General features: G+C 42.0%; 1 protein-coding gene across 2 annotated transcripts in view; it reads left to right on the forward strand.

The window, feature by feature from the left end:
* Window positions 1-20,206: 20,206 nt before the first annotated feature.
* Window positions 20,207-21,228, forward strand: part of GALNT1 (polypeptide N-acetylgalactosaminyltransferase 1) — an 83,897-nt gene continuing 82,875 nt past the window's right edge. The window contains exon 1 of one of the 2 annotated variants that reach the window (XM_030492525.1): window positions 20,207-20,844. The gene's annotated coding sequence lies outside the window, so the exon portion shown is untranslated. The remainder of the gene's footprint in view (window positions 20,845-21,228) is intronic. The other variant, XM_030492535.1, reaches the window with a different exon arrangement.

Below are 21,228 nucleotides of genomic sequence, written 5' to 3' on the forward strand. Positions count from 1 at the left end.
CTGTTAAGCTTTCAACATTCCTACTATTTTTACTTCTGTACTACCAGAAAAATGGGGTTAAAAATTAAACTGTCTGTGGCTTCACTCATTGGCCATATTGCAGTTTATAAGGTGATTTGGTATCCAAAATGGTGCGAGAGCATATACATAATCCCTCTGTATACCACTGAATTAAATTGAAGGCTTTACATTTCTCACATAACCTCTTTCTGCATTTCTTTTGGTATCTACAAAGTGGGGATAACTTTTTACTAGATGGTAGGTTGAGCTCAATGTAGGAAGTTGCGGCAGTTGAGATACATTGCCTAGTGATGGTTACATAGTGATTTGTACCATTACAATTGACCGGCAACTTTTCTATTAATTCAGCCATCTTTAGCAGCATTGCACAGACACGATTTGTGTTATAATTTGTAAGGTTTTAACTCTTTTTAAAGACTTAGGTTTTATTTTAAAAAATAAGAACTTTTTTAAGTTGTGTTTGTGTCTATCAGGTGTCATTTGCATTTTTATGGAGGCTCTGGAAAAAGAAAGGATTGAAGTTCTTAGCTTCGCTGCTCTATCAGGTAAAAAGCAGTGGATTCCTGCAGGGTAGCTTGTGAGGTCTGGTGGCATTTTGTACATTATTCTTTAAAAGTACTTGGAGGCTTTGATGACTTTTCAGAGCCTGCAGCGTGAACTCTTGTGATTTGCATTTGTTCCCTGCAATTTGCAGCTGCAGGCGCTGCACTAGCTTTGTTTAAATATAATGGCAAATGCCTTTAAAATAGGTATTTGAACTTTGAATTAAGGAGACTACTTTTGTAAAATTAAAGGCCTTTTTACTGCACACATCAAATATCTAATTTTCAATGCAGTCTTCCTGTTAGAAGTTTTGAAAAAGACATTTCTGTATTCTTAGTAACACAAAAAGAGAAGCAGGTCTTTAGAAATGCCTTTTGTGCCATTTTCCTAGTAGCCTCTCCTCTAAGTTTATTTTAAAATGTGATGAATTTGACACATCAGAAATGAGCAGTAAGATAGGAGTCAAAGTGCTGTTCTGTTTGCAGTTTAGTTGTACTTAATTTGAATTTTTTTGCTACTAATAGTAAAGTTAGGCTGGCAGCACACTTGCCACTTACCAGTGTTGTTACATGAAGTGTGGACTTCTGACCAAAATGCATGCTGTGTCTGGCAAGTTTAACCAAAATAGTGTGTAGGCAAGAGAAATCTAACACAAGATGTTAGGTTAAATACAGATCTTGCTATGGTGAACTATGAGTTCTACATTGGCAAACAACTGACATGCAGTGTTTGACTTTGACTTTGAAACGTTACTCTGTTGCGTATACTGTGAGAGGAAGAAACTGGTCATTGTGCAGTTAATGGAACCCTGTATTCTCTATATTCTGGATAATTATTTATTATGCAATATTTAACATATTTACCCACTGTCTCAAAAGATTTATGAATTAATTTATCATACCCGATTTAATCTTATCTTTTTGAAAGTGAAAATGGGTTAAGAATTTCCCTATTTACTTTGCATTCAGATTCTGATGAATGTTTTCCGCAGTTATTCATGTGAACAAGTTCTTGATTTCTGAAATGCTCAGCTGAGAAAGATAAAAATGCCATGATACTCATTTGCATAATCTTTAATGCAGTAACCACCTTGAAAACACTGTAGGTTTGTAGACTGCAAAAAATGTGGATTAGCTGAGTAAGTAATCTGATTTATGAACATAAGTGCTCTGTGGAATGGCAAATAGTTTGCCAGCAATCTGGAGACTGAGCTTGGTCATATAATTAAATTATTAATAATTTTAAATAAAGAATAAATTCACAGAAATAAAAGTGTCCCATTGAATTACTTAACAGAACAGGGGTTGAAGTCACTTAATAAACTGCTCACAGGGATTCGCTCATGCATCTTTGCTTGTTAGAACAAGTCTTCAGCACTTTTAGTTCTATAGTAATTCTGCATTTGCCTGCAGATTAAGGCTGTGATATTTTTACTGTGATTAGGATATAAATTTGAGTAAGTTAATACTGTCAATGGTATCTGCACTAGTGGGCCATCTGTGAATGTTTGCTCACTACTGTTTTCTCGATGCAACCCCCCCCCCCCCCCATAGATGAGGATGCAGAGCACAACCAGTATGTGATACCTGCTTGATGACATCTTGACTTAGCTGGTAATTTGTCAGTTTCACCTTTTTTTCGGTTGGTTGGTTTTTTCCAAATGCAAACTAGGAATTCAAGTGCAGGGTAAACCACAGTGTCTTAGCCAAGGTCTCTGCTCTGCTGAGATGGAATAGGTGACAACCACCCTAACTGAATTTGAAGATGCTCTGAATCCAAGCAGAGACTGTAGTTAGAGCACAAGATTAGAATTTAGAGAAAAGTTGGGGTTTGTTTGGGTTTTGTAAAATACATATATATATACACACCAGCACAGTCAAGCACAAATTCATAGTTTATTTCTACAGCCAGTGATTTTTAAGAATCTTGTCTGTTGATCCTGGGAAATCCCTAGAGTCCATGTGAGGTGACCAAAAGAAGCAAATCCATAGTGCTTAGCATCAGTGTAATTTTTGTGACATTCCTAAAAAAGATCATCTCTTTTTCAGTAAAAAGTGTCTGTCTACAAGAAAAAAAACCCAGAAAATAATTGGAACTATGTAAGTCATGGGCTGGAGTAAAAATGAGTGGATAACAGTTGCAGTAGAAGGCATTGCAGAACCTGGGTAAATTATGAGCTGAGTATGAATCAGTGCTATTGCAGTGCTGTGGAACAGGCGTCACACGAGCAGGAAGCCTGCAAGGCACATGCTGTAATCCCTTCACTTGTCAAAGCTTTGGTTAGGCTCAATTTGAGTGCTATGTCAAGCTTTGGGCATTACACTTCTGGACTCTCTCCAAACCTTTCCTGTCTTTCTCAAGGAGAATAAGAGGATGCTCTGAGGTCTAGGAAGTGTGATCTGTGAGGAGTGATTGAGAATTTGGGTTACATGTGTGGCATAAGGAGAAGGGAGCTGGAGGAGATTCGTGCAGAAAAGGAAGAACTGTTGTCTGTTCTCATTGTAGGGGAACTCAATTTACTGAGCAGTAGAGGCCATTCTTTATGCACTAACCATACTCCACACTTTTTTATCCTTATTTTTCTACTAGTAATGACCCTACTAGAAGAATCAGTTTTGTTATTTTCTGCGCTGCACTCAAGTGGGTAATATGTAGAGGACTTTTGGTATTTGGAGGGTGGTGGTAGTGGTGATATTTGGGGTTTTTCTTTCAATGATTGACTACAAATTGGGAGGGCTTAGGTTTTGTTTCTAGGTTTTGGTAGATAAGTCCAAGGACATGAAAGGCCACTGCAAGGGGGGAGGGACCATCTCTCTCCGTGTCTGTAACGATGAAGAAATAAAAGGATTAACTTTGCAGCAAGGACGATTCAGGTTGTATTACAAAGAGCTTTTTTTCAGAGAAAGCCAGCTTCTCACTAGAATAGCTTGCTTTTGAAGGTTCTGAAAAACAGGTTAGACATCTGCCACAGAAGGTCACACGCAACTGATTCTACCAAGAGACAGGAAGAGTAGATGAGATGACCTCTCAAGAATTTTTCCAGTTCTGTTTTCTGTGATTGTATCAATTCCATTGTTATTTGTGAAAGGCATGTGCCTTCACGCAGAGAAGTGAGAATGTGAGGCTGGCTGTATGGGGTCGGATGGTTTAACCCAACACATCATCCTGAGTGGGACCTGAAAGTGTGGGGAAGACTCTACAAACAGGGCAACTACGCAGGACGATACTTGTCCTGTAGATGGTTTCTGTGTATGTATTTAGTTGCTTTTCGTAGATTCCAGAATTTGTCCAGTGCTGCTTGAACAAGTCTGAGCTGTTGGTGTTCATGGTATCCCACAAACAGAAGTTCCTGCAGCTGAATCACCTGCGTGAAGACCCACCTTTCTCTGTTTTGAACCCGATTCACTTCTAACTTCATTTGTTGCTTTTTGGCTCTTGTTTTTTGGAGAGACAATAAAGACACATCTTCTCCATTGCCACTAAATACTTTATAGGCCTTTACCTTATTCAGTCTTAAAAATCCCTGTTTCTAGACTCAAGACTTCTAGCTTACTTACCTGTTTCTTGTATGGAAGGTGATGCTTGGATTCTCTTTGTTTCCCTGTTTGGAACATTTTCAGCTCGACATCCTTTCGAATGGAGGGAACAAACTGCATGCAGGATTTAAAATGCAGTCACTCTGTAGGTAGCAAAGAGATGTTCTCTTTTATTCTCAATTCCTTTTTGAATAAGTGATTTTCTGACTATTGTTGAGCACTAAGCTTATGTTTCCATAATCTTTCTGTCCTAACCTCAAGGTCTCTCTTCCTGAGTAATACTGGTTGACTCATTGTGTATTTGAAATTTGGACAGCTTTATTCTCCTGTGTATCTTTTTACGTTTACCTATATTGAATTTCCTGTGCTGGTTTATTGCCTAATTGCTAAGTCACATAAGGTCTGTATATAGTTCTTCATTATGAGCCCTTGCCTTCACTACCATAAATAACGAAGTAGCATCAGCAACTTTTTCCACCTTGCTACACCCCTTTTCTAGCTTGCTTATAAATACAATGACCAGCATGAGTCCCAGGACAGATCTCTATGAGGACTGTTTACTTCCATAACTCTTTTAGGTGGTTATATTCAATTTTTTGACAAGTTCTCTATCTGTGTAAGAACATTAATTATTTTTGGTAGGTACTTAGCTTCCTTAAGTTTTCTGGATAGGTTGTATCAACTGGATTTTCGCTGTCCATGTGCTTGTGGGCATAAAAATACAACAGTAGTAGCAAACAATGTGATTCTCTTTTACAGGAGAAACTGTTCTTTTCACCAAATACAAATTTGTTAGTTTAATCGCAGTATTAAGTTCCTAGTTCTGAGGCATAGATTTGCTGTGCAAGAATACAATGACTATAGAATACAATGATTTCATCATCTGTGTCTTCATTTTGAATACTGGAATCATAAATGGATGTATTTTACCGCTTGAAGAAAGATTTTTAGGAAGAACATTGTTAACTGTATGCTGCTGAGGATGTCATGTTATACAGTAAAAGATGTGCATATTCATTTGAATATTTTCAATAGGCATGATTAGTATTTAAGCAAACTAGATCTTTTTTATTTCAGCACTGGTTTGTGTTATTGCTGAGATTATTGACAAAAAATAGGTGTGGCAGCCTGTTGTAGTGTCTTTTATTTCCTACTCTGTAGTTGAATATGGCTCTGCAAACTTGAAAGAGAGGAGAAAGAAAAAGTATCATCTTTAAGTTGGGGTTATGCTCTCCTGGTCATGTCTGAGCTTGGCAGAAGGGCTGAGTTTACTTGCTTGCATTAGGTGGATATAGACAGCCCTTTGCAAATGAGGAATTTTACTAATTACTTCATTGTATAAGCAAGCTAAGATCTCTGCTCCTTTAATGGAGAGGAGCCCATCATTAAGAATGTATTGCACGTTTTGGGGTAATTAAAAATGGTGCATCTGAGTACTTTTCAAAGTTTTTCCCTTCCCCCAATTCCTTCCTTCCTGCAATGCACGTCTGCCGTGGGGGTGTGTTGTTTCCTGTAGCAAATATTAAAGGCTGATATGAACAGGAGATATTGGCTTGATCGCCTTTCATCTCCCATGATTGAAAGCAAATGTTTTCTGCAAGATTTTAATTTAAGAAAACAACCCTACAAGTATCATTTAAATTCCTCTCTTGAAAGGTTCCAAGGAATCCATCTTCTCCAGCTAAGGATCTGAGAATGCATATAATTATACCTAATCATTTCACCACTGTCAGATTAGATTGATTTTTAGTCACTTTTGTGCAGATTAGATTCAACTCAGGTGCTCAAAGTGAAAGAAGGTGCATTAATCTGCAGTGACATTTTGTCTCTCCCAATTAGCAAGCTCTAAGAGATGTCAGGTAACGCAAGTTTGACGGTATGAAGCATTTTTTTTTGGTCCAATGGATTTAGTAAAGTTAAGAAGGTTCAGGCCTTCAAAGGTAACCATCAGCAACTTAAGTATTTGTCCTACAAAAAATAAAATTGAAAAAAAATTAATGGAAATAAAGAATGTTCCTGACATTTAAAGGCTGGAGAGAAATGATAGTGGTTAAATTGAGGTTTTGAGGGAGACTTGTAAAAATATTCTATTTCTGCAATGTAAGCCTAAGCAATATAGAGTACACATCTTTGTGCCATCAGAATCTATCAAAATTTTGCTTAGTGCACTGATGTTTCTAATACGTGTAAGTTTGCATGTAGTGGTTTCTCTAATGCTGCATAACCCTGTTATCATCTGGCATGTATATGTTTCTGTGTAGTGTTGAAGGTCACGCGCTAATTTCTTCAAACTGTATGTGGTCAGACCATAATTCTAATTATTTTCAAAGCAGTGGTTACATGAGCATTACAGAAGTGAACAGTGAAGGACAAAGTATTGAAAAATGAAGTGCAAGTAAGTGACATTGCAATGTGTGTCTTCTAATTTGGCAGAATTAATGCTGGCAAAGCTTTGCTGTAGCTCAAAGTATATGTTTATCTCTTAATTATCTCAGTTACTGAATATGCTCACTGCATAATCTGGGGTAGCAGTAATTGAGTCCGTTCCTGTAGATAAACAATTGCCAATTTATAGTACTTCAGAAGAAAAATCATGACTGTAAACAGATGTTGCAAAAACTAAAATATTGATGCTATCATACTTTTACCATGATGAAATCTTAAATGATTTTCTCAATGTGCGCTCTGCCAATGCTCATTGAAAATTGCCAATATTTGCTCTTTATTTCTTGGAGAAACGAGGCTACTCCAATTCTCCTAAAATATGTTTTCCTTTTCACGCTTGCCTTAATTTTTGGATGAGCTATTAATTTTTTTGTTTGTTTTTTTTGTTTAATGGTGGTATTAGCTAATGTCAAGAAGCCAGTTCTTTTTAATAACATAAGAAGATTGGCTTTTGATTAAATGAGAGCAATATGGGATGTAATTTTAACTGATGGAGCAATGATGATTTTGTAGGCGGGTAGGCACTTTTCAATCTCCTACTTAGAAAGATATAATAAGTTCATCCTTTTTCAGGAATGTTTGCATAAATCCCAATTTAGTATTAAAACTAGTGAAAAAACCAACCTGGTAGGAGCTCAGTATTAATACCAGGAACTACTTTGAACAGCACGGTGAGATGTAGGGGTTTTCCTGCAGACCAGAATCCCTTGTAATTTTTAGGTTTAATTCTATCTTGCCAGGCTGTTAACCCACCTAATCCCAAAGCAGTGGTCAATATCCACTTTCCCACTTTCATACAGCTCTTAACTGATTGTTTAAAATTGTACCATAGGTTGGAAAGAGGGAATTTTGCTACATCTGAAACAATCTATATAAGAAATAGGTTTTGTTGGGTGGGGTTTTTGTTTGCTTGGTTGTTTTTAGTTTTGTTTTTGGTTTGGTTTCTTTTTTGCTTTCCTTTATTAGTGATTATGAATTATCCAGTGCCTTAAAATATGTAACTACAAGACCCAACTTCTGCATCAGCAGTGACACTATAGTCTTGTCTGAACGATTTCTGTTTGGATGAAGCAAGGCCTGGGCTGATTCCTCTTGAAAGCAGAGGAAAACTCTCCATTGACCATAGCGAAAGCTAGAATTTCTCCAGAAAGAGGAGTTACTTCATATACTCAAGAAAATTATGTGACTCTGAAATTAGAATTGGGACCTCTAATGTCTTATGAGAATGAAGTTCCAACCTATATGAAAGCCTTTCTGCTTTCTAACCACCCCCTTGCTTTGTTAGCTTACGTATTCTCATGTGCTGTACAGCTCTGGTAGATTGGATTTTAATATATATGAACATAGATTTTAATCTTTATTTATGCAAGTGGAAGTCATACACAGACACATACATACATATAAAAAAAGATAAAACTTCTGTATACATACATAGTAGTGTGTGTGTGAGTGTATGTAAAAAGCACTTCAGAGGGCTTTGCTACTGTCATTAAAGTTTTGCTGTATAGTAAGAGTGAGTGCATGCCTCCTGTTATGCAGAATTATTCTCCCAGTCTCAAGGGGCAATTTTATATCTTATGTCTGCAAAATGAAACTGATCTCACAAATACTTAGCCCAGAAGTGTTCATTTAATCTTGGAAGTAGTCCCACTGAATTTAATGAGCCCTTAGATGGTAAATTCTTTGGGGCTCTTATTTTCCTTTGTGCCTTATTCAGTGGTAAGCACAATCTCCATTAGCTCTTACATTAACATCTACTGTTACTTACAGCAAAATGCTTTTAGTTTTTGGCTTGAAAATGCTAATTTAAACACATAGGCACAAAAACTCTGAGGCAAAAGACAACAATTAAATTAGAATTATTCCAAAATTACATTTGAAGTATCTGAATTGGCTTTGTGAAATTTCAGAAGCTGCATTTCTGAGTGCTGCTGCAGGGGTTGTCTGATTTGCCCATAATTGGAAAAAGACTCTTAGAGCCATTGGGATTTTTGAGAGGGGAAGGATTGTAGACTTCAGATAGTAAACACACCAACCTGCAGATGAATGCTGATAGTCAAGGTAACTCTGGCTTCTATGTGGCTGGGAGTAAGTGTAGAAAACCACAGGTTTGGTTAACTCCGATGCTGACAGCCAAAGGTATCTGACGGTATCTGACCCATTGGGGTCCTTCCAGAATCCATTCCACTTAACAGCATTTTTCCAAATGACTGCACCAGCTCTGGATGAGCCTCCTCTTCTGCATGCTTCCCAAATCACATGCCTAAAATAAGCTTCCTGGAGGCTGGATTTGCTCAGTAGAATTAATGTGGTCTGACTATATATTTATGAATGTTACATGTAAAGCACAAGCTCATTTTAGATAATTGACACATCATTTTTTTCTTCCCAGATGGTTTCAGTCTTTAGTTTCAGAGCAGAGGATAATTTAACCTTGCCAGCAGAGAATTTCTAGGTTTTATAAGTTTATAAACTTTGTAAGCTTTCTGATTTTGTTAGAACAACATTTCTATTCTGGTGGTGTAAAACAATGTCCCACGCTGACCAGAGCTCAGTATGAGGCTTACAGTGCATGACCGTATTCCTTTAGCAGCATGCTTAGAAAAAATTAATGGAAAATCGTGTATGGTTTCTTAGGTATTTTTATCTTGAGAGGCTACTCTGCTAGCATCTATTAATTTTCTCTTTGAGGAAAAAAAAGAGGGGTAGGAAATGGGAGGAAGAGGGAGCAGTAATAAATACAAATGTAGGCAATAAATCCAAACTATTCTATCACTGCTATGAGAAAATTAGGTGAGACAAGTTGATTTGTATATTGGTTTTCACTTTAAAACCATGTTTGAAAGGCACATTAGCTACTGCATTGGTTTTCATGTTAGAAAATGGTATTCTGACTCAGCAGTGCTGTCAAGAAGTACAATATGTCCCACCTCATTAAGTATCATCTTTTTCCTCTCCATCTGCCTAGAACAGCAGGAAAACTAGTTTTCAAATACAAAAATAATAAGTTTTGTACATTTCCTTTCTTCACCTCTGTATCTGTATTCGTCTAAAAATTCAATCAGATTTCCAGGGAAGTGCTTCTAGAACAACAATCCTAATAAAAGTACCATTCAGAACATCAGGGTCTGTTGTTTGGGGTTTAGCAAGGTGAGCAACTATGAGAGCCCAAACAAAAAAAATATGTTGGACACAAGAGGAAAGGAAAACCTGCCTGTTTAATAGAAATATGAACTGTGGTTGGTTGACAGCACAGAAGAAATTTAGGAAGGGGGGCGTTTCCTCTTCAGTTTGAGTATGTGACGAAGAGTTCATCACTCTTTGGGTGTTAGAAGCGGTGGAGCACTTTGTGCCTAAACGCATGATTTATATGGAAGTAAATAACTGTGTCATATAGAGGAGAAATGTCTTGGAGATTATTTGATTCATGACAGACAGTACTGTTCAGTTTAAGGGCCTGATCCACTATAACAAAGTGTAATACTTGCCACTTGCTTAGCTGAGCAGACAGCAGCAAGCTGCAGATGCTGGCTTTACCGCTGGAACGAAGAGAAAAACAGCTCCAAAAGCCAGGAAGAAAAGGCAACGGCAAAACCATCAAAACATTGCCTGTGCTTTCAGGTAATTGCTTTCATCACCATTCAGCTTTTGGGAACTCCAGCATTCTTCAGGTTAAAGTGATTCCCCTCATGGGACTCGGATCAATGCCGTCTCCTTATTCTTTACAGCAGCCGCCCAGAGGTCCTGCAAGAAACCAATTTTAAGCCTGTATTGTCTTTCCAAAGAATACTCCCAAAGACTCAATAAGGGGCTCTGATTAAACCTTTTGCTTTCAGAGGCCTCAGATCATACTGATAACTGTTCAACTAGTTGGAGTACTGATACTGAATGAATAAAATAGTGTTAACTTCAAAAGGTCACTACTTTGCAAAGTCAGAGAGAGTGGCTATGGGCTGGAGTCCCACATCAAAGGTTGGGTAGAAAATTGTATTTTGCAGCTCAGATAATACCAGAGGACGTGTAACTGTGTGAATGTGTATTGTTTGTAGTTCAAAAAGCTGTTTTTAAAAAGTAAATAAATACAGGTTTAGAAAAAGGCAAATAGGCTAGCATAATTTATTACTTGCATTCTAAAATGTTTACATCATTAATTCTACTGTAGACACAAAAGGTAAGAGACCCCAGTGTGTAACAAAAGAACTAAGCATGCAAATCCATTTCAAACCACAGACATCAGTTACCAATTTGCCACTAGGTGATGTTTAACAATCTGAGAGTAATGAAAGGAATTTTCAGGGAGAATAATTTAGTGTTCTGGGATATGCATGTGCTGAGGATGATGTCATACCCTGAAAGAATAACTATGCAAACCACAAATAGTCTTTCAGCTAGAGAGACTTAACACTTGCTTTGCAAGACAGGAGTGTGTCTTTGAAGAAAACACTTTTTATCCAAAGCTGCCTTTTTATCCAAAGAAGGATATTTCAAATCATAAAGCAAGTTTTACTGTTAAAAACTGTGCTAAACAGTGATGTGCTCTAGTGAAAAGTGAGACACGTAACAAAATAGGAGCACAACTTAATAATCAAGCACAGGAATGGGAGGGGAGGTAAGACCTTGAATCCTTTTAGCACTATGTCATCAACTTGTATTGCAGCCTGAGGCAAGACCCCAGTCTGCCTCTCAAAAAGCAGCGGTAACCTTACTTACTTACATTACAGGGTCACATGAAGTTTAGTTAGGATATGGTGTGGTGTCTCTTGGCCTTGGTGTAAGTGAAGCTGTTTGTCTAACAAAAATGGGACCAAGATAGTTGTATCAGCAAAAGCTCTGAGAACCTCAGGTTAAGAGTGTGGTAGATGTACAGCATGTTTACTCACCTAAACTTGCACTGACCACAGTGCCAGTGTTCCCAATGTTTAATACTACTCAGATCTTATGTACCTGCAAATGAGTAGACAAAAGCAAGACTTTGTTTAGATGTAAAGGTGCAAATGTAAATCAGCATTTTGGAAATGATGATATTGTGCTTATGCTTGACTCTGATGGAATTGATTAGCCCCAGGACTGGTACCAGGTAACTGGAATGCAGTTTATAACCCCAAGCAGGTACTATATTACCTTCCACACCCACTGCCGCACACTGTGTCTTGCAGATGACTTTGTCAGACTAACAGGTTCACACAAACGTTATTGGACTTTGAACGTTTTAAAAGGAAACGTCACATTCTTGCCCTGTCTTTGACATTCTTCCATTGTCTCTTTTCCATAGCAAGCTTCAAGATCCCCCTGGAACTTGTGGTATTTGGGCATTGTATTAAGTGCTTTATCTAAGGTCTCTGGAAATACCTCCTTACTGAGCTCTGCTCACACACGTCTGCTGCTCGCTTGCACTGGAAAACTGGTAGACTTTTCCCTTTTGCATCATGGGAAACCATCTCAGAAATGGCACTCTGGAGAGTTAAACCTCTTTTTTTAGAAAGGACTGGAGGAAAAGAAAGGTATGAAAATAGACTAATGCAAAATTAAATACACAAATTTGATAATGCTGTGCTGGTTCTAGACTATATGCTCCCTCTTTTTCTCATCTCCTCCTAAGTGTATAGCTCACTGCTTGCACAGTCGCCATGCTTGTTACATTTGATGAAATAATCTTTCCGTACTATCCACCTGTGCTAGGATTTCTGAGCATGTATCCAAAAAATAGTGTGGCTTGTTTTTAATTTAACAACATAATATTTGGGTGGAGCTGGGAGAAAGGGAGGGGAGGTTTCTGTGGCTGCACTGTGTAATAGGGATGAAAACATAATCCTTCTCCTGGATCCACAAGCTTACTCTCCAAGTAGAACTGTTTGCACTGCATAAAGGAAGAATTAAAAAATGCAGGCAAACTGTGAGGTGGGAAAGAGAAGTAGATCAACAGTACAGGCAGATCTTGCATATTCTGTCTGTTCCAAGCAGAGCTGCTTTGGCTGTGGCAGCTGCTGTAGCTCTAGGGCTGAAACAGTAGCTGCCAAGTACTACCTGGAGGTGCTGGATTTTTTGTCCTCTAATCCCTCCATGCTGGGCTCCTGCTCAGCCACAGCGTACTTGGTTATGGTGCAGGATTTAGGAATTGGGCAGTAAGCATTAAAACAGCTCCAGACAGAGATTTTTATCCACCTTGTCTAAAATCAGTGCAACCCTGGAAGAAAGGCAGTGAATGTACTAATATCTAAAATCACTGCTACACAGCAAGACAGAAGAAAACTTGTTAGAATGCCGCAATTACTCAAATGTATCCTGGGTGAAGCATTTTATATTTGCATATACTTCGAGATTGTTGGGTAGAAGGATTTACGAATAAGAAAGGAACTGTAAGAAGGTTAGACAATTTCCTAATGCTTGAAAATTGTTAACAAAGACAGACGTCTGAGTGATGGATTATTCCTTGATTTTACAGAAAGCCTCTTTATACTTTAGATAAATTATTTGACACACACACACCCCCCCTCCATGTTGTCCACTGGCTCCAGAAATCAAAACCCTTGGGGAAAGTATGTGAATTCCTATGGTCTGTGCCAGATCGTATGGGAGAAACTGAATTAAGACATAGAAGTGATACTTGCCTGTTGCTTTTGCCAGCAGCTCGCATGTCTACGAAGCTCACCTGCAGCAGTTACATACTGCCAGTACATTTCAATTAAGCACAGGGAGACCTAGCTGAAGATGACCTTCGGGACTATTGCCTCTTCAGACTTCTGCAAATTGTAGAAAATAAGTGAACTGCAAATCACCTTTATACTGAAAAGAGAAATTGACCTGAGTTCAGCTGGAAGCTGGGGAGGTGCCATCATGTGTTTGTAGTGGGCCTTGTAATCTTTCCCTGGGTACCCACTTTGGCAGGTGTCAGAGAGAGGATATGAAGCTAGACAGACCTTTGGTCTGACCCACACCATCCCTTCATGCAGGCATGGCTTGTTTGCAGTGTCATTGAGGTAAACCGTAGATGTAATTACATCATTGAATTGCAGCTTGTGTTGGCCATTTTAAAACCTTAATTGGGCAATAAAACTGGAATCTAGATTATGGGTGGAGTCCTCTGACTGGAAATAATATGTGGGAATGCTAATCAACACACATGTTATGGTAGGGACAGGAGACTAATGGGAAAGGCTTGTTCTACCTGAAAAGTGAGTGGTAAGTAGTGTATTTTCATCACATCAGTCCACTTCCTTTACCTGCCAGTAATTTCTTCGGATGCTTGTAACTAAAAAGAAATGTTCCTGCTTTCTTCTGCTGCTTATTCTTCACAAGCCATGCATATAACAAATAGTGCTGTTCTAACACAACTGTTTATTAAGTTCCAACCATCGCCTCCATTAGAAACCTGCTGGAGGCAAATGGGCTATTCGGTTGTCACTGAAGGCATAATTTAATGATGCAGCATATCTCTACACTGATGAATTCAGCCTTTTTACTCTGGTTACTCTATGATGTGTGGAGCAGAAGGTACCTTTGTTTTGCAGACCTGTCTGTGGGAAGCCCTCTTCCTCTCCTTTGCTCTTCTGTGTATGATAAACAGAGCCTATTTATTAAAGAAGCCTTACAGGTTCAAAGTTGAAACCCTCGGATGCCATTTTTACAGTCCCTTTTCAGAAGGTACTTTCTCCTCCAAGCAATTGGTTTCCAAGTGGCCTCTGACACCTCATACAAAATTGCCTTGTTTCACATTTGGCAAAAAATTATATTGCTGACCCAGTGCGTTAACAGCAATGGTAAATAGTGAAGGATAGATGGAAGCATTTGGGTGAGAAATCTGTGGCAGGCTTTTATGTGAAAACATTTAGTATCTGCTCTCACTTTAATAGCTTATTGTTTTTAAATCAGTGACAAAAACATCCTGCTGAAGTAAGAACACTGGGATCCCATCTGCAGGGAGAACGAATGGTGTTAGACAGACCTTACTATCATGTAGACGTGACAGTATATCAGGCAAACATACTAGTTGCTAGTTTTACTGTTGTTTTTAAGGCTGCTTGAGAAAAGTTGCTTTAACTAGGCTTATGAACTTTCAAATGGCTACATAAAATTATATCTTGTCTTTGCTTATCCATAACATAAAGCTACTCTGGTAAAAATAAAACAGAGGCTTCATCTTTCAGAGGTTTACTGCACCTTTATGTTGCCCTCAGGCCGCTTCTGTTTTTCTTGGGAGAAAGCTCATCCATATTTCCTCCAGAATAAGACCACTCACTTTCACGCTGTAAAGGCTAGAGCCATTTGTGATAAATCCTCAGTCCTTTCAGTCACACGTCTATTTGACTGAAGTGTAATAGTTATTTTTCTCTTGCGATTTAAGCATCCACATTTTGTAGTTGTGAGTTAAGTATTTTGTAATATATTGATTTGTCATATATTGAACCATGTCATTGCTGTGACAGAAGTATCCTAGGAACACGGCACTCTTCTTTTTTCCTGTAACAGAACTTAGAATAAGTATCAAAACAAATTATGACAAATTATGACATATGGAATAACAACAGGCTGTGTAAGAATGATGAATATGTTCCAGGTTTAATGTAGATGGGAATAGAAGCACTTTCATACCTGCCAAAACCTTTTACCAACATTCTGAAAACTGGTGTTTACATTCTTTGAAATGTTTATATCTAGAAGCAACCTCCTTCCTTGGCAAACTGGGTTTAAATCATCTTGGACCTCTGACAACCAAACTGACGAATATCTATATCCTCTGATGTTGTCCTAAAGCTTGTTTTCAATAGGAGAGTTAACAGAAGTTAAAATTAAGGACTGGGATTTAAGAAACTAGCTTCTGATGAGGAAGCCTCCGGTGGTTTGCTCCATATGCCCAATAGGATAAGTATAGTTATCAGTCAAGATGCATTTTAGGAATATTGAAAAAAAGGAAGTGTAAAAGCGCCAACGGCATTCCCTTTTACCAAACCCTTTCTTTAATGATTTGTGGTCTCCTGCTGCTCCTGACTCTTCTATAGTACAATAGTGCAGCATAGATAGCAGTAGTACAGTGTGGCTGCGATTACAGCTTGAATATGGTACTAAATGATCCAATAACTATTTGTTTGACAAATTTACATGGTATCTGTAGGGTTAGGCTTACCCAGTCCAGTTTTATTAGTCCAGTCTCACTGTTTCTCTGTCCTTAACTTTCTCCTTAGATACAGGACAGTGTCCTAGTTCCAGTCCAATACAGGGCAAGGAATGGGGGGAAGGAGGGCTGTTCTCCCTGTTACTGCTCTCCAGCAAAGGAGCAAAGCAGAAAAGAGCTGTGCACTCATGGGCTCAGGGAGCATCCATGGGAAGTGAGTGTGCTGGAACCCTTGTACCCTGGGAGATGAGAAGGTGCTCTACCCTTCCCTCCAGGGTACCAGCAGAGAGTGCAGCTGTTTCCTTCTCCCACCCTTACAAGTGAGGTGAGATCAGATCAGCTGGGGGGTGGGATCGGGTTCATGAAAGACAGTCAAGCTCTTGTGGTACTCTCTTACTTGCTATTTCCTCAAAGAGTATTTTTATTGCTATTAAGAAAAATACAGCTGCAGCTCTCTTGGATCAAAACAGTGGTACAGTGAGGAGTTACAGAGACTACCTGCTCCTGTTTGCTCAGTTTGAGCAAACGAGCTTTACCCATCTTTATTCATTGCATGTCACCAGAACAAATGGAGGGCATAAAGTGCTTTGTTCTTGCCCAAGCTGGAGGGAAAAAAAAGCTGCATTTAATAGAGTGAAGTCTTGGATTCTGGAGTAGAAGTCGTGTATGACTACCTCTCAGATGACACTCCAATTCAGGAAAAGTGGTGAAAGGACATCTGTTGGCAAATTGCCTTTCTGGGTTATTGAGAGCAACAAGTTGAAAAACAGAAGAGATGAGGATATGTGGGATCCCAGCTGACCATAAGAAATCAAATTGTGCTCTTTAATAGAAAACTGATTACCAGACATATTAAGCTTTAATCTCATTTGCAGTTAGTTGCCCCAAAGAGAATGCTTTGTTGGAGACCTTCCAAGAACAACTATTGCAGACAGCTTGTAAAACAAAGACAATGCGATGGAAAAAAATGCAAATACAGCTCAACATTTGCTGTAATAAAGTTAGTTTATGACGCCTTTTGTAACAACCTCAACCATAAAGGCCAATTTCTTCATTGGCAATTAGCTCTGGTGGGACAGGCACTTCCCCAAAGTTGACATGAAGACAATATTTACATATTTCTTTCTTTTTACAAAGCGGATTGTATCTGGCGTGTAAGTATACTTTTTATTTCTGAGGTTTTCTTCTAAAAACACCATTTAAATACTGAGTGCAAAATGACCTCCACCAAGGTACTGCTTTTTTGCATTCAGTTCAGATGGGCTGCTGCTTCACATTCTGATGCAGCAAACTGCCAAATCCTGACACAGTGACCTGCTTCAGCTGGGGAATGTTTTAATCCCGGTTCTGTGAGGATTCTTTGGCAAGGCTGCTGCTGGCTGTTGTCCTCACAGCCCTAAGCCATGTTGCCGACATGAATGATGGTGACACATACCCTGTCTGTGGGATGTGGCCCCTAACGCCTCTGTTTACCTTGCAGGTAGCCTGAACTTCAAAGCCTGGCAGCTTTGGCATTTGTCTTGACCAGCTCATGTCCCTGCAGCTATAGGTGGGCCGCTGGTGTAGGACGGAGACTGCACCCATGAGTGCCTGCTACAGTAAAAATTACACAGGGGGTTCCCCTCTCCAGGTACTAACTGTTTTCCCCTGAGCTGGCATTTTGCAGGGTTCTGGGCACATCAGAGGGGTGGCACAGCTTGGACAAACGTGTAACCAAAGCAAGAAAAATCCTTCTTTTTCCTTTCTCCCCTCCAGGACAATCAGAAGGATAGCACTGACCGTAATTATAAACCACCCAAAGACTTTAAAAATCTATTTATTTGTTGTCATGACTTGGAGATGCACATATTTTAAAAGATCCCTATAATACTAATTTTATAAATTTGGCTTAGTAGTGCTCCACAAGCCATAAACCTGAATCTCAATGTACTTCTCCTAATACAAATGCCATAAACTCGGTCCTTAAATTATAGACTACATTTTTGAATGTACACTTACTCCAAAATTACTTTTTCTACATGGTTTAGTGAATTCATATCACTTCTGAAAGTGTCTTTGGCTGTATCTGGATGTCTCATGCTGACTTCTTCTTTTCATGAAAAGGATAACATTTTTGCTAAGTGAGTTTCCTGGACTCAGTTGCAATGCAATAGAATAGATAATCGAGGTGTCATAAAGACATTCCACCAGAGGGGTTTGGGATATATTCTACAGCATCATCAATCATAACGGAACAAGTTTTAAGCTGCTTGCGTATGGTAAACTGCTTGCAAACAATAGATCATTCTTGCTAAAACTTTTTAGCGTAAATTGAAAACAGTCATTTTTGGCATAGGAAAGCCTAATACTTCTCATATTATTTGCCTGTGTATAAACACAAACACATATTCAATCCCCAGCCTATAAATGGTAAATGAAGGCAGCTCTGCAGTTCTTGCAGTGGTGTGTATTACCTCTCAGGGGGAAGCTGCCTGTCATAGTACACAGTCCCTGGTGCATGTATCAGCTGAGCAACACAGTGAAGCTCAAACATTTAAGATGTTTAAGCACACAAGGAATCCCATTCAGCTCGTTGGAGGTGAACGTATGCGTGAGTCCTGTACCGGGCGAAGAATGCCTCCTTGTCCTACTGTTTATGCATTGGCTACTTTGGTATTTTTACATGTGTGTTTACTCTGTCACCTGACTACAATTTTAAGCATTTTTCAAACTGTTTTTTATTCCAACTATTTCAGTCAACGTTAGTCAAAGCCACTTTTAGTCTAAGCCTCAGCTTACCCTGGCTAGATGCCTCCTCTCCTCAGGAATCCATCCTGCACTTTTGACTCTTCCCAGCAAGGGGACAACAGGTAGATGGAGTCCAAGCACAAGCACCATGCTGCTGCCTGCACTCTCCTGCCTGAAGATGCTGGGCGTGAAACAGCTTCTTTAATGCTTGCAAAACGTAGGCAAGTACAGGGCTGTCAGACTTTGCATACATAAAAATATATGGAGAAACAGGATTCTGTATGCTGTCTGCTTAGAAAACTAAGTACTCATCCTCAACTGGTCTGTGGGGGCACGCAGGGATTCTGAGCTCACTGATTTTGTCTGAAGTATCCCAAATGAATGGTTGGGAAACCTAAGTGCCTTTAAAAAAGGTCTAAGTTACTTCTGAGGGAGGCAAGAGCAAATGGCACCTATGTGTGTGGCAAAGAGAGAGAAAAATCAGTCTTATGGTTAGACAAAAATACCACAGGGCTAGTGGCAGCTGCGAGTGTATGGTGGGTAAAGGACTAGAACCAGTCAGTGTCTGAACAGAAAGATCTTTAAAGAGAGAAATAGATGGAAGCACCAGCAAAATTGTGGGGTGTCAGCATGACAGCATTCAGCACTCACCCAACTTTGTCTGTACATCTTCTTTTTCTATTTTTCTCATTTCCCTGTTTAAATTCCTTTTGGAATATAGGTTTTCTGCCAAGGAATGTGTTAAGTATGTTTATAATGAGCACAGCATGGTTTTTGGGTTCTGTAAACAAATACCTCTTTAAAGTTACACATCATTTCAGAGACTTGAGATTCACTTGTCAAGGAAACGCAGTGTTTTCTTCACTGAAACTTTGCTAGTTAGACTTTTTAAAGAGGGAATATAAACTTTGATCTGTAAACTTTAAAAAGCTGAATATAGGAGTAGGGAAAGATAAAACAGTTCCCAGCATTCAAGTGTCAAAATATATTTCGGGGGTGGGGACAAAGTGGTCTTCTAACTGTCCTAAATGATCTTAGAACACGAGCATGGTTATAGGGCACGTAGAAGCATAGAACGGTGTGGGCTGGAAAGGACATTAAGATCATCTAGTTCCAAGCCCCCTGCCATGGGCAGGGACTACTCATGCTAGGCTATGTCCCCCAAGGCTCTGTCCACGTCTCACATTTTGATGCTGCAGTGGGCTCCATACTCACACCCCACTACGTTGCTGGGGGTCCACTGCTAATAGGAGGCTTGCTACAGCCCAATAACCCAACACAACGTTTCTTTCCACCCTGGTGCGCAGCACACAAGCTCCGCCAAAGCCACCCGTGGCCCAGCAAGGAGCTGGGAGCGGCTGATGCTGGTGGCCCCCATTGAAAGGCGCAACAAGGTCGATCCAGCCGCGCAGCTCCTCACGCCCTCCTAGGCCAGACCTCCTTTTAGGGCGCGGATGGGGCGGGTGCCGGCGGAGCCGGGATGACACAGGAGCACACCGCACCTGCCCAATGCCCGCAGCCCGCGTACCGCAGTCCCGGCAGCCCCGGCAGCCCGAGCACCGCGCTCCCCACCCTTGCCACAGGGCTGTGTGCGTGCGAGGGCGGCGCAGGCACGGCCGCTTCCACCCGCGTGTTTGACCGGGACCGGCCACAACGAGCAGCCCCCCCTTGGCCCCCAGCCACAGGGGACAGGCGAGGGCCAGTGCTGCTGTGCCGGGGGACCCCGCGGTACGGACCCCCCCCCTCCTCCGCACACCCCACACACACACATCCGGGGTAGCGGCGGGGCGGGGCGGGGGACGTGCCCGCGCGCGCCGGGGCGGGCAGTCGCCGCCCCTCTCCCTGCGCCCGCCGCCGCCCCCGCGCCGGTGATGGAGGCGAGGCGCTGAGGAGGGCTCGGGCGGGGGCGCCGCCGGCGGCAGCAGCGGCGCGCGGAGAGCGGGGCATGCGGAGCGGGCGCCGCCGCGGGGCTGCAGCGGACGGCTCTCGGGCGCTGAGGGAGGAGGAGGCGGCGGCGGCGGCGGCGGCGGCGGCGAAAGAGGCTCCCCCGCGGGGCTCGCTGTGACCGCGCCGCTGCTCCCGGAGCGCGGCTCCCGGCAGCCGCAGGAAGAGCGGGGCCGAGGCGGCGGTGGCGGCGGTGCAGCAGCGCTCCTTCCCCGGCCGCGGAGCGAGGCGGCGAGAGGAGGCGCCGGTTCCCCGCGGCTGTAGCGGCCGCCGCCGGCAGCCCCGCCGCGCAGCGGCAACGGCGGCCGCGCCTCAACTTGGTGCGAGGCAGCGGCCGCCGCGACGAGCGGGCGGTGCGCGGCTGGTCCCCGTCCCCGCCGCCGCCCGGAGGATTTACCCTGCGGGACTCTCCTCCCCGGGCGCCCGGTGACAGGCGCAGCCGCGGCGGGGCACGTTGCCTCCCCCACCATACACACACAACGGCCGTCCGGCCGCCCCGCAGCGACAGAGAGGGCCGAGGTGAGTGCGGGCTCCGGGCGCCGCGGGTTCCGCTTCCCGCCGCCCCGCGCCGGAGCTCGGGGAAGGGGAAGCGCCAAGTTCAGGCGGCGGCGCCCGGCTTCTCCCCGCGCCCACCGCCGCCGGGGGAGCCGCCGCCTCGGCCGGTCGCCGCTTCCTCGCCGCCGGGTGGCCGGGGAAGCGGGGCGGCCGCGCCGCGGTGCCTGCTCCTCCGGCCGCGCAGCAGGGCGGGGGGACGGGCGCGCACAGCCGGCGCGCTGCCTTCCAGCGCTCCCGGGGCGATCCTCGCCGGGCTGAAGGGTGCGCGGCGGTTTGAGGACGTCCTGTTGCTGCTTCCAGGGGTCGGGAGCGGCTCTGTGTCAGCAGCAGCCTCCGGGAGCCTGCCTC

The sequence above is a fragment of the Strigops habroptila genome, chromosome 1 (genome assembly GCF_004027225.2).
Source record: "Strigops habroptila isolate Jane chromosome 1, bStrHab1.2.pri, whole genome shotgun sequence".
In the NCBI taxonomy this organism is placed as follows: domain Eukaryota; kingdom Metazoa; phylum Chordata; class Aves; order Psittaciformes; family Psittacidae; genus Strigops; species Strigops habroptila.